This window comes from Rhinatrema bivittatum, chromosome 3, assembly GCF_901001135.1.
Source record: "Rhinatrema bivittatum chromosome 3, aRhiBiv1.1, whole genome shotgun sequence".
NCBI lineage: Eukaryota > Metazoa > Chordata > Amphibia > Gymnophiona > Rhinatrematidae > Rhinatrema > Rhinatrema bivittatum.
The window spans coordinates 519,525,895-519,538,517 of NC_042617.1; the positions used below are offsets into that span (position 1 = coordinate 519,525,895).

General features: G+C 48.5%; 1 protein-coding gene across 1 annotated transcript in view; it reads right to left on the reverse strand.

Moving 5' to 3' along the window:
* ESCO2 (establishment of sister chromatid cohesion N-acetyltransferase 2) overlaps positions 1 to 12,623 on the reverse strand; it is a 137,037-nt gene that overhangs the window by 861 nt on the left and 123,553 nt on the right. The window lies entirely within an intron of this gene.

Genomic DNA, 12,623 nt, shown 5'->3' on the forward strand with positions numbered 1-12,623 from the left:
CTGCCCCTGAAGTGGTGCTGACCCATTGTGAGGAGAAATTCTGGTTTAATATTTTGGGGAAAGAAAGCATTTTGTTACAAGATCTAGGAGTACGTTTTGGCTGCCCTTCCTTCCTGTCTGAAACAGAGCTGCTTGTTTCAAGGGGACCCTTCCCATCAGTTATCCAGAGAAAAGAACTAAAGAGACTGTGTAAAATAAAGGAGATCCAGAAGATCTGCTAACCATAAGTAAGGGAATCAAGCATCAATGTGGACACCCATCTGGTGTTTGCACTACCCTGGGGAGAGAAAGAAGATTACTCTCTGTTCCACAGACTGTTAACATTTTTATCAGTTTGGAAGGGGTTTTTGTCCAGTCTAAACAAATCCTGCCCAAGGATGCTGTCCTTGGAGAACACCTGTTACAGATAAGAAACTCTGCTTTCTCCAAGGACAAGCAGAATGGTAGTCCTCACTCATGGATGAATATGTAGCTACAGGCTGCTCCCAACACATGCAGCGTATAACAGGTGCAAACGTACACAACAACTAGAGCTGCTAGAACAAGGGGAGCAAGCCTGCACTCAAAGGGCCCAGATAAGAAGAGTTGGGTTTTCATGGCTGAAAAAAGTTATGGAGGACAGTCTGGCCAAAATGACTGTCACGTCGTCCATCCTTGTCCATACACTGATGACCTGTGGAGGGAACTCCAGGGAACTGCCTTATAGATCTCGTGAATGGGCAGTGCATGCAAATGAGCCACTGAAACAATATAGTTCAGACTGATGAGCCTTAATATGACCTTCAAGCTGCAAGCAGAAGGAATACAGTCTGTTAGCCAATGGGGCAGGGTCTACTTAGATACTGCGACTCCCAACCCATTTTGTCGAAGGAGACAAAAAGATGATGGACAGGAGGTAATAATCTGTTTGTTCCAGGGCTTTTTTACAATCCAGAGTATGCAGGGCACGCTCACCCTGGTGAGCGTGTGGTTTAGAAAAAAGGTGGGAAATACAATGGACTGATTGAGGAGGAAATCCGTGACCACCATTGGAAGGAACTTCAGGTGCGTACGCAGGACCACCTTATCATGACAAATTTTTGGTATAAGGAGGGTACGACACCAAAGCCTGAAGCTCACTGACCCTTGCGTTGAAGTGACTGCTACCAAGAAGATGGCTTTCCAGGAGAAGTACTTCAGATCGCAAAACCTCAGGGGCTCAAATGGAGCTTTCATGAGATGGGTCAGGACCATGTTGAGGTCCCAAGAGACCGCTGGGGTTTGCGTCGGAGGCTTAAGCTGTAACAAACCACGCATGAACTGCCCTACGAGTGGTTGAACAGAAATGGAAGCGCCATCCGCCCTCTGGTGATATGCCCTGGTATCACCTTGGAAAGGTGCAACAGGTAGTTTAAAAGCCTCTGAGTGGAGCACGAGAATGGGTCCAAACTATGCCCATCACACGACACCGAGAACTTATTCCACTTGAGATTGTATGATTTCCTCATAGAAGGTTTCCTGGACTCCAAGAGAACCCAAGATACATCCTCCAAAAAGCCCAGGGCCTGCATTGTCACCTGGTCAACATCCAAGTCGTGAGGGCCAGGGCTCGGAGGTTGGGGTGGCTTAGCTTGCCATGGTCCTAAGTGATCATGTCTGGAACAGTCTCCAGCCATATCGGAGAGCGGAAGGCCAATTCTTCTAGAAGAGGGAACCAGATCTGGCGTGGTCAAAAGGGTACAACCAGGATCATGGTGCCTCAGTCCTGCTGGAGTTTCTGAAGTGTCTTCGAGATCAGCGGCAGGGGAGGGATAAGCGTACAGCAGACCGGCACGCTAGTGATGTGAAAAGGCATCAGATGTTGATCCCCTGCCAGGCAATCCCAGTGAGCAGAAGCGATCCACCTTCTTGTTCTCTGGGGAAGCGAACAGGTCTATGTCTGGAGTCCCCCATAGGCAGAAGATGCGGTCTGCAATCTCCTGTTTCAAGGACCATTCGTGGGGTTGGAAGGCCTGACTCAACTAGTCGGTTAGATTGTTGTCCACCCCTGGGAGATATACAGCTTGGAGGAAGATGCTGTTCTGGAGAGCCCAGGACCAAATTTGGACTGCCTCCTAGCAGAGGAGGGTCGGGATTGTAACTATAGCTGTCTAACTTTAGGACAGCTGTTTGGCCCAACCAGACTTAGCCAGCTAAGTCATCCGGCTAACTCTGAATATCGGAGTTAGCTGGCTAACATGACCTGCTAACTTAACTCCTCCTAGTTACACCCCTGGAATGCTCTAACTTAATTGGCTAAATTATAATCTGTTAACTTATTAGCCATCTAGAATTTAATTGGATAAGTGCCCAAATATTCATGTAGCTGGCTAACTTCTGAGTTTACACCTGGGGGAATTCTGCGCAAAAAAAAATTTACCAATTCTGCGCACAAAAACTGAAAATTCTGCAAACTTTATATTGGTCAAAATAACAATTTACATGACAGTCTTTAAGTAATTACATTTAAATTATTACAGAAAAAAGTTATTACTTAAAGTTGCAGAATTTTAAATATTTTGAGCAGAATTTCCCTAGAAATTCACTGTAAGAGTGTCCCTTCCACATACACACACCCTCATATAGGCAAAGCATCGAAATCAGAACCACCACTGAACTTAAGCAGCAACAAAAAGTTTGGGGCAAACGTCCTCCTACATCCAGGAACCTGGCCCCTGAAGGGAAGACAAAAAGGAGAAACCACAAAAGGAAGTACAGAATGAGGACAACCACATGGCGAACAGAGATGTAACCACAATATACTTATACAGCTTCCATGAAACAAAAAAAGGACAGACTTCCTGGGAGTTTACTGGACTGGTGTGCAGGATTCATAGAAAGAAAATTTAACAGGTAAACATTACTCCTTTCATTTTATCCTGCTATATCAGGCCAGTCCTTACAAGTGAGAAGTAACAAAGGCCCACTAACAAGGGAGGGAGGAAGGGCGTCAGGGCTGCCTTGAGAACTTCGGCTCCAAACGCTGCATCTCCCTTGGCAAACACATTTAACCTGTAGTGTTTCACAAAAAAAATGTAGGGATGACCAAGTCGCCACAATGCAAATGTCCTCCGGAGCCACAGCAACTGCTTCTGCCCAAGACGAAGACTGTGCTTTCGTAGAATAAGCACAAATAAACTGAGGCCAGTCAGCCCCTAAATAAATACGATGAGGCAATTGTCCTTGATCCATCTAGCCAAAATCACTTTAGAGGCTGCTGTGTTTTTCATGGTCCTCCAAACACCACCACCAAACAATGGAGAAATTACTTACCTGATAATTTCGTTTTCCTTAGTGTAGACAGATGGACTCAGGACCAACAGGTATAGTGTACTCCTGATAGCAGTTGGAGACTGATCAGATTTCAATCTGACGTCAGCCCTAGTACATATACCCCCCTGCAGGAAGTGCAGCTCTTCAGTATTCACCTCGAAAAGCATTGTGGATATATGTCTGACTGAATAATTTGAATAACTTGATTAACTTTATAACTTGGTTAACTTAATTAATTTGAACCGGTTGAATTGGTTATAGCTGGAGACCGCCAGTGCCCTCAACTGAGAAATGTCGACACCCGGTAGGATGGGTGTCCTGGCTGAAGGAAAGCATGGCTTCCCCGTGAATCACTCGCTCTCGGGGATGTCACCTGAGAATTCCATGAGTAATGGCAGCCATGGGTGGGATGCTGAGTTCATCTGTCTACACCAAAGAAAACAAAATTATCAGGTAAGTAATTTCTCCATTTCCTAGCATGTAGCAGATGGACTCAGGACCAATGGGATGTATAAACACTACTCCCGAATCGGGTGGGAGGCTGCCTGTGACCCACTTAGTACTCACTTAGTACTGCCCTTGCAAATGCTGTGTCCTCCCGAGCCTGAACATCCAGATGGTAAAACCTGGAGAAGGTGTGGATGGAGGACCATGTCGCCACTCTGCAGATCTCAGCAGGTGACAGCATCTTGGTTTCCGTCCAGGACACTGCCTGGGCTCTAGTAGAATGGGCCTTGACTTGTAAAGGCGGTGGCTTGCCTGCTTCTACGTAGGCCGCCTTAATGACTTCTTTGATCCAGCGGGCTATGGTTGCTCGCGAGGCGCTTCCCCTTGCTTCTTCCCGCTGTGAAGGATGAATAGATGGTCCGTCTTTCGTACGGATTCCGACCTTTCCAGATATCGGACTAGGATTCTGCCGACGTTGAGGTGGCGTAGACTGCGAGACTCTTCCGAATTCTTATGCTCATCTGGCGATGGTAGCGAGATGGTTTGGTTGAGATGGAAGTGAGACACCACTTTGGGGAGGAACGACGGAACTGTGCGTAACTGGATGGTTCCCAGGGTAAATCTGAGGAACGGCTCTCGGCAGGACAGTGCTTGTAGCTCAGATATACGATAGGCCGAACAGACTGCCAGCAGGAAGGCTGTCTTCAATGTTAATAGTCGAAGAGACAGGCCGCGGAGAGGTCTGAAGGAGGTTCCTGCTAGGAAATCTAGGACCAGGTTGAGGTTCCAAAGAGGCACCGGCCACTTTAGGGGTGCTCATAGAAACATAGAAATGACGGCAGAAGAAGACCAAATGGCCCATCCAGTCTGCCCAGCAAGCTTCACACACTTTTTTCTCTCATACTTATCTGTTTCTCTTAGCTCTTGGTTCTATTTCCCTTCCACCCCACCATTAATGTAGAAAGCAGTGATGGAGCTGCATCCAAGTGAATATCTAGCTGATAAGTTAGGGGGTAGTAGGGGTAGTAACCGCCGCAATAGCAAGCTACACCCATGCTTATTTGTTTTACTCAGGACTATGTTATACAGCCCTTATTGGTTGTTTTTCTTCTCCCCTGCTGTTGAAGCAGGGAGCTATGCTGGATATGCAATCGAAAGTGAAGTATCAGGCACATTGGTTGGGGTAGTAACCGCCGTAACAAGCCAGCTACTCCCCGCTTTGGTGAGTGTGAACCCTTTTTTCTTCTCCCCTGCCGTTGAAGCAGAGAGCTCTGCTGTATTTGCATAGAATTGAAGTAACAGGCTTATTTGGTTTGGGGTAGTAACCGCCGTAACAAGCCAGCTACTCCCCCCTTTGTGAGTGCAGATCCTTTATTCCACATTTCCTCTTGCTGTTGAAGCTAGAATGATGTTGGAGTCACAGTAAGCATGTGTACGTTATTGAATAAGGGTATTGTCTCCAGGCATTAGCCATCATTCTGGCGAGTCACCCACTCTTCATTGGCGGCCCTCTTGACTTTATGGATCCACAGTGTTTATCCCACTCCCCTTTGAAGTCCTTCACAGTTCTGGTCTTCACCACATCCTCCGGAAGGGGCATTCCAGGCATCCACCACCCTCTCCGTGAAGAAATACTTCCTAACATTGGTTCTGAATCTTTCTCCCTGGAGCTTCAAAATCGTGACCCCTGGTTCTGCTGATTTTTTCCTACGGAAAGGTTTGTCGTTGTCTTTGATCATTTAAACCTTTCAAGTATCTGAAGCTCTGTATCATATCACCTCTGCTCCTCCTTTCCCTCCAGGGTGTACATATTTAGATTCTTCAATCTCTCCTCGTACGTCATCCGATGAAGATCCTCCACCTTCCTGGTCGCCCTTCTCTGTACCGCTTCTTATCTTGTCCTTGTCTTTTTGTAGATACGGTCTCCAGAACTGAACACAGTATTCCAGGTGAGGCCTCACCAAGGACCTGTACAAGGGAATAATCACTTCCCTTTTCTTACTCGATATTCCTCTCTCTATGCAGCCCAGCATTCTTCTGGCTTTTGCTATCGCCTTGTCGCATTGTTTCGCAGACTTCATATCATTAGACACTATCACCCCCAGGTCCCTCTCCTGCTCCGTGCACATCAGCCTTTCCCCCCCATCGAATACAGTTCATTCGGGTTTCCACTCCCCATATGCATGACTTTGCACTTCTTGGCATTGAATCTCAGCTGCCATATCTTCGACCACTCTTCCAGTTCCTTAGATCCCGTCTCATTCTCTCCACTCCTTCCGGCGTGTCCACTCTGTTGCAGATCTTAGTGTCATCCGCGAAAAGACAACCTTGCCTTCTATCCCGTCCGAATGTCGCTCACAAAGATATTGAACAGGACCGTCCCAACACCGATCCTTGCGGTACAACCACTTAAAACCGCTCTCTCTTCAGAGAAGGATTCCATTTACCATTACACATTGTCTTCTGTCCGTCAACCAATTTGCAATCCAGGTCACCACCTCGGCCTCACTCCCAAGCATCTCGTTTTATTCACCAATCTCCTGTGCGGAACAGTGTCAAAAGCTTTGCTGAAATCCAAGTATATGATATCGAGCGCTCTTCCTCGATCCAATTCCTTGGTTACCCAGTCAAAAAAGTCAATCAGATTTGTCTGACAGGATCTTCCCCTGGTGAATCCATGTTTGCCTCTGGTCCATCAATTCTCCGGACTGTAGATAGTTCACTATTCTCTCTTTCAGCAGTGACTCCATTACTTTTCCCACCACCGAAGTGAGGCTGACTGGTCTGTAGTTGCCAGCCTCCTCCCTGTTCCCGCTCTTGTGAAGCGGGACCACCACCGCTCTTCTCCAATCACTCGGCACCACTCCTGTTTCTAGGGATCTATTGAACATGTCACACAGCGGAGCCGCCAGAACATCTCTGAGCTCCCTCAATATCCTTGGATGAATCCCATCAGGCCCCATGGCTTTGTCCACTTTCAGGTTCTTTAGCTCTTCCCACACATTTTCTACTGTAAAAGGATTTTCATCTATTCCACTTCCACCAGTTTTTGTATGTGTAGAGATGGTCCTTCTCCAGGGTCTTCTTTAGTGAACACAGAGCTGAAGTATTCGTTTAATATTTCTGCCATTTCTTCGTCTCCCTCCACACATTGATCATTACCACCTTTCAATTTCACTATACCACTTTGGATCTTTCTCTTTTCGCTGATGTATCTGAAAAATGTTTTGTCACCATTTTTTATCTCCTTGGCAATCCTCTCTTCTGCTTGACTTTTTGCCAACTTGATTAATTTCTTCGTCTCCCTCAGTTGATACAAATATTCTTCTTTGTGTTCCTCCCTTTGGGATCTTTTATATGTCTTGAATGCTGTTCTTTTAGCTTTAATTTTGTCAGCCACCTCCTTTGAGAACCAGATAGGTTTCAATTTTCTTTTGCTTTTCTTTACATTTCTAACGTATAGAGCAGTTGCCTTGGCGATTGCTCCTTTTAGATTGGTCCACTGCTGATCCACATCTCTCTCGTTCTCCCATCCTTTAAGTTCTTCCTCCAGGTACTTCCCCATTTCCTCAAAGTCTGTCAAACAGTTAAGCCTGGGACAAGCTGGGTTAAGCAGGATTAAGCAGGGCACTTCTGGACGGCTCCTTGCTTTTGGTCAATTGTTTTAAAAAACAGTCTTTATGCCCCAATTTTTGTTTGAACAACTTATTTATGCCAGCTAATTTCAAAACAGAGACTTAAACAGTTTACAAGCTGGAGAGCGATTTGGTATGGGGGGGTGGGGGTTTTTTTTTGGTTTTTTTCTTTTTTTCAACTTATGCAGCAGGCAGCAAAATTAACTTAGAGTAATATCTTACTATCAAGAACTGAAACACACACTATAATTAAAATTAAAACACAGGAATTAAGAACAGAAGCTTTCTACACAAATTCTAAGCAACAGCAGAAATACTTAGCTCAATGCAGTATACACTGCCTCCAAGAGAACACACTCTAACGTGTGCCCAGGACCACAATGGCTCTCCTGCTCAAGGTCTGAGACACAATGGCTCTCCTGCTCAAGGTCTGAGACACACCCAATTCAGTTAGATTACGTCACTTCTGGACGGCTCCTTGCTTTTGGACAATTGTTTTAAAAAACAGTCTTTATGCCCCAATTTTTGTTTGAACAACTTATTTATGCCAGCTAATTTCAAAACAGAGAGAATTAAACAGTTTACAAGCTGGAGAGCGATTTGGTATGGGGGGGGGTGGGGGTTTTTTTTTGGTTTTTTTCTTTTTTTCAACTTATGCAGCAGGCAGCAAAATTAACTTAGAGTAATATCTTACTATCAAGAACTGAAACACACACTATAATTAAAATTAAAACACAGGAATTAAGAACAGAAGCTTTCTACACAAATTCTAAGATCTGCTTGACTCCTTTCAGAAAGCGGGAGACATCCAGGTGAGAGGCTATGCTGCCGCTCTTCCTCTTGCGAGTCCTCTCAATGGCCAGACCGTAAGAGAGAATCGAGCTGGATCCTCGTGGAGGATCGGTCCCTGTTGGAGCAGGTCTCTGTGTGGAGGTAGCGAAAGGGGGCTCCCTGTCAGCAGTCTTCGCATGTCTGCGTACCACAGTCTTCTTGGCCAGTCCGGGGCCACTAGAAGTACTGGTCCCCTGTGGTGTTCTATCTTGTGGATGATTGCGCCCAATAGGGGCCACGGCGGGAAGGCATATAACAGAGTCTCCTGGGGGCCAGGTCTGTACCAGGGTATAGATTCCTTGGGACTGGGGTTCCCGCCTGCAGCTGAAGAAACTGGGCACTTGGGCGTTGGACCAGTTTGCCAGGAGGTCCATGGTTGGTGTTCCCCAACAGTTTACTATCAATTGGAATGCTGTGGTAGACAGCCTTCATTCTCCTGGGTCTAGACTTTCTCTGCTGAGGTAATCCGCAGCAACGTTGTCTTTCCCGGCGATGTGGACAGCTGAGATCTCTTGAAGATTCGCTTCTGCCCATGACATTAGGAGGTCTATTTCCAGAGACACAGTTTGGCTTCTGGTTCCTCCCAGACAGTTGATGTAGGTCACTGTTGTGGCGTTGTCCGACATTACTCTGACCGCTTTGTCTCGGAATCTGTGACCGAACCGTAGGCAGGCTACTCTGACTGCCCGGCTTCTAGGCGATTGATGTTCCATCCCGACTCTTCTTTGTTCCATTGCCCTTGGGTGGTTAGCTCCTGGCAGTGTGCTCCCCATCCTCGTAGGATGGCATCCGTGGTGAGCAGGATCCAGGTTGCTGAGGATAGTCTCATTCCCTGGCTCAGATGGCCTTCTTGAAGCCACCATCGTAGTTGGGCCTGAACTCTGTCTGGGTGCTGAAGACATACGGAGTAGTTCTGGGACAGTGAATTCCATCGTGATAGAAGTGAGCGTTGTAGGGGTCTCATGTGAGCTCGTTCCCTTGGCACTACTTCCAGTGTGGGTGCCATGAGGCCGAGGACTTGTAGGTAATCCCATGCTGTGGGGTGAAGTTCGCTCAACAGGGTTCATTAACTGGATCATCAGTTTTGATCTCCTTGTCGGTGTCAGGATGACCTTGTCTTGTTTGGTGTCGAACCGGACTCCCAAGTATTCTAGAGATTGGGAGGGCTCCAGGCAACTCTTGTGTGTGTTGACCACCCACCCGAGGCTCTCCAGTAGAGTTTTGACTCTATTGGTTGCCTGGTGGCTTTCCTCTGGGGATTTCGCCCTGATCAGCCAATCATCTAGATAAGGGTGCATGCGGATTCCTTCCTTCCTCAGTGTTGCTGCCACCACCACTATGATCTTGGTGAACGTCCGGGGTGCAGTGGCTAACCCAAATGATAGTGCCCAGAACTGGTAGTGACAGTCCAGGATCGAGAAGCGTAAAATACGCTGATGCTCTTGATGGATCGGAATGTGTAGATAGGCTTCCGGCAGATCCAGGGATGTAAGGAACTCCTGGTTGTATCGCCCTTATTACAGAGCGTAGGGTTTCCATGCGGAAACGAGGAATCTTCAGGTGATGGTTGACCGCCTTGAGGTCCAAGATGGACCTGAATGTTCCTTCTTTGTTGGGGACGATAAAATAGATGGAATAATGTTCAGTATTTATTTGTTGTGGAGGTACCGGTGTTATAGCCTCTAAGGCTAGCAATCTGGTCAGTGTAGCTTCCACTGCCATCCTCTTGGAAGAGTCATGGCAGGGGGATTCCACAACCTTGTCCGGAGGGAAGTGGTGGAAATCCAGGTAATATCCCTCTCGAATGATGGATAGGACCCACTTGTCTGAAGTTATCTCGACCCATCTTTCGTAGAATAGGGCAAGTCTGCCCCCTATGGCTTCTTCCTTTGGACGGTCGGCTGATTTTCATTGTGGGGTGCGGCTGGGGCCTGGGCCCGAGCTGGCTCCCCTTTTGTTGTGCTTGTTCCGAAAGGACTGGCTTCGGCCTGCGGGGTGGGCCGCTTGATATGTGCTTCTATATGGGTTGAAGCACTGTGATCCTCTGGCCCCTGGAGGTTCGGGGGAAGAATCGCTGGTTTCTCTTATTCCTGTCCTCCGGTAGCCGCGGCAGTGGGGACTTGCCCCATTTGTTGGCTAGTTTCTCTAGTTCACTTCCGAACAGGAGTGTTCCCTTGAAAGGCATCCTTGTGAGTCTCGTTTTGGAGGATGCGTCGGCCGATCAGTTTCGGAGCCAGAGTTATCTTCTGGCTGCCATGGCGGATGACACTCCTCTAGCTGCGGTGCGGCATCCGCAAGGAAGGATACTGGTGGTTCCAGGGCCTCCCCATGAGTGTTGTTCCTGATCTGTGATAAGCAGGCTCATGTAACCATGGCACAGCAGGCTGCGATCTGTAAAGACATAGCGGAGATGTCAAAGGACTGTTTGAGGATAGATTCCAGGCGTCTGTCTTGAGCATCCTTGAGTGCTGTTCCTCCCTCCACCGGGATAGTAGTGCGCTTTGAGACTGCACAGACCATGGCATCCACTTTCGGACATGCCAGGAGATCTTTGACGGCTGGGTCCAGAGGGTACATGGCTGCCAGAGCCCGCCCCCCTTTGAACGTATTTTCCGGGGCATCCCATTCCAGGTCAATTAGTTGCTGGACGGCTTGTAATAGTGGGAAATGGCGGGAGGTCTGACGGAGTCCCTCTAGTAGGGGGTTCATCTTAGGTTCCCCCGAGGCACTTGTGCCCGGGATACATGCTCTTTTAAGCTGTGTGTGACCAGGTCTGGAAGCTCGTCCTTGGTGAAGAAGCGTCTCATGGGTTGGTGGGGCTCTGTCCCCGGAGGGAGTTCCCCTTCCTCCAGGGGTTCTGAATCCTCATCAGAGTTGTCCGTGTCCCCGAAGGTGGGGCTTCTGAGCAGTGGGATCACTTCCCTGGGCACAGAGGGTCCCGGGATGTTGAGGTCCTCTGGTGGAGCCTGTGGCCATATTATAGAATGTGGACGAAGGTATGCAGACCTTTGAAGAATTCCACCCAGGAGATAGATGCTGGGTCTAGACTAAGGGGTGTCGTGTCCCTGGGGAGCCCCGTTTGAGGGGGGGTCCCACTGTGCAATGTTAGGTCCGGCGTACTGCTCGAGAGGCTGGAACCTGGTACCAGCTGGGGAGGGCCATGAGTTGGATCCCCTAGATCCTCTTCGCACTGTATACACAGGGCCATGGCCTCCTCATGCTGTGCAGCTCTAATGTGGCATGCTGGGCAAAGGCCCTGAGCCTTGAGTTTCTTTTCATGTGGTGCCATGGCTGATGCGCGTAAAATACAGTTGTGCGCGTAGGTTTGGTGCGCGCTCAGGGAGATGTGTGCGGTGTGTGTGCACAGATCGAAGTTATGCGCCCGGCACAGTAAGCGTGTTGCTATGTGCATTGCTGTGCACACGGTACTTGTGCACGCGACGTTGTGCGCACAAGGTATTTGTGCGCACGGCTCACAATGGAGGACAGGGCGGCGAACAGATCAAAATGGTGACAGCGACCACGCGGACAATATGGTGACCACCTTGGAGGGTCTCCACTGGGAGGACCCTCGGATCTGACCGGGGTCTAGCCCTGCTAGGGCAGATCAACCCGATGGCACTGGTGCCGGCTGGCGACCTGTGCGACTCCTCAAGCTTCGGAGACCGGAGACTTTTAAATAGATTTCTACCTTGCCTTGTCTCGGCGCTTCCCGGTCTCGTTCCGGGCGGTCTCCGGCTGCAGGGGGAGAGGGAAAATACCTTCACCGCTGCTCTCGAAGTTGCACCCACTGCCTCTCAGCCTCACCTGATGTCAGGGGCTAGGTCCCCATCGAGGGTCGGCCACCGGTCCGAGGCTTACCTCCAAGGGATCGCGGGAATCACATCGGGAATTCTCAACTGGGGGAGGGACCCAATGGGTGTCACCGCAGGAGAGAGGGGCTTGTCTGTAGAGGTAAGATTTCTTCTTATTTTGGTTTTCTTTTATAAAATTACTCTAATTTTATAAAAGAATACACACCAATACTCACCAGAATACTCACCAACACCAAAAAACGGGACCACATCACCCCTATCCTCCAATATCTACACTGGCTACCGATAAAATTTAGGATACAATTTAAATCACTCATGATGATTCACAAGGCTCTGCACAACATCTCCCCCCTCAACCTATCCTTCCAAATACAGCAACACATTTCCAAAAGACCAATCAGAAGGGCATACCAGAACATGCTTCACACCCAACCGGCAAGAACCTCCCTGAGGAAACGAGCCCTGTCCACTGCAGGTCCCCCTCTTTGGAACCTACTGTTACGGCTATGCCTGCTATGTAGCCGCCTCACCACCAGAGGTCCTCCACGATCATGTCCTTCTGGCTGGCCCACTCCTTCCTTCCTATCTACTCTATACACCAGTC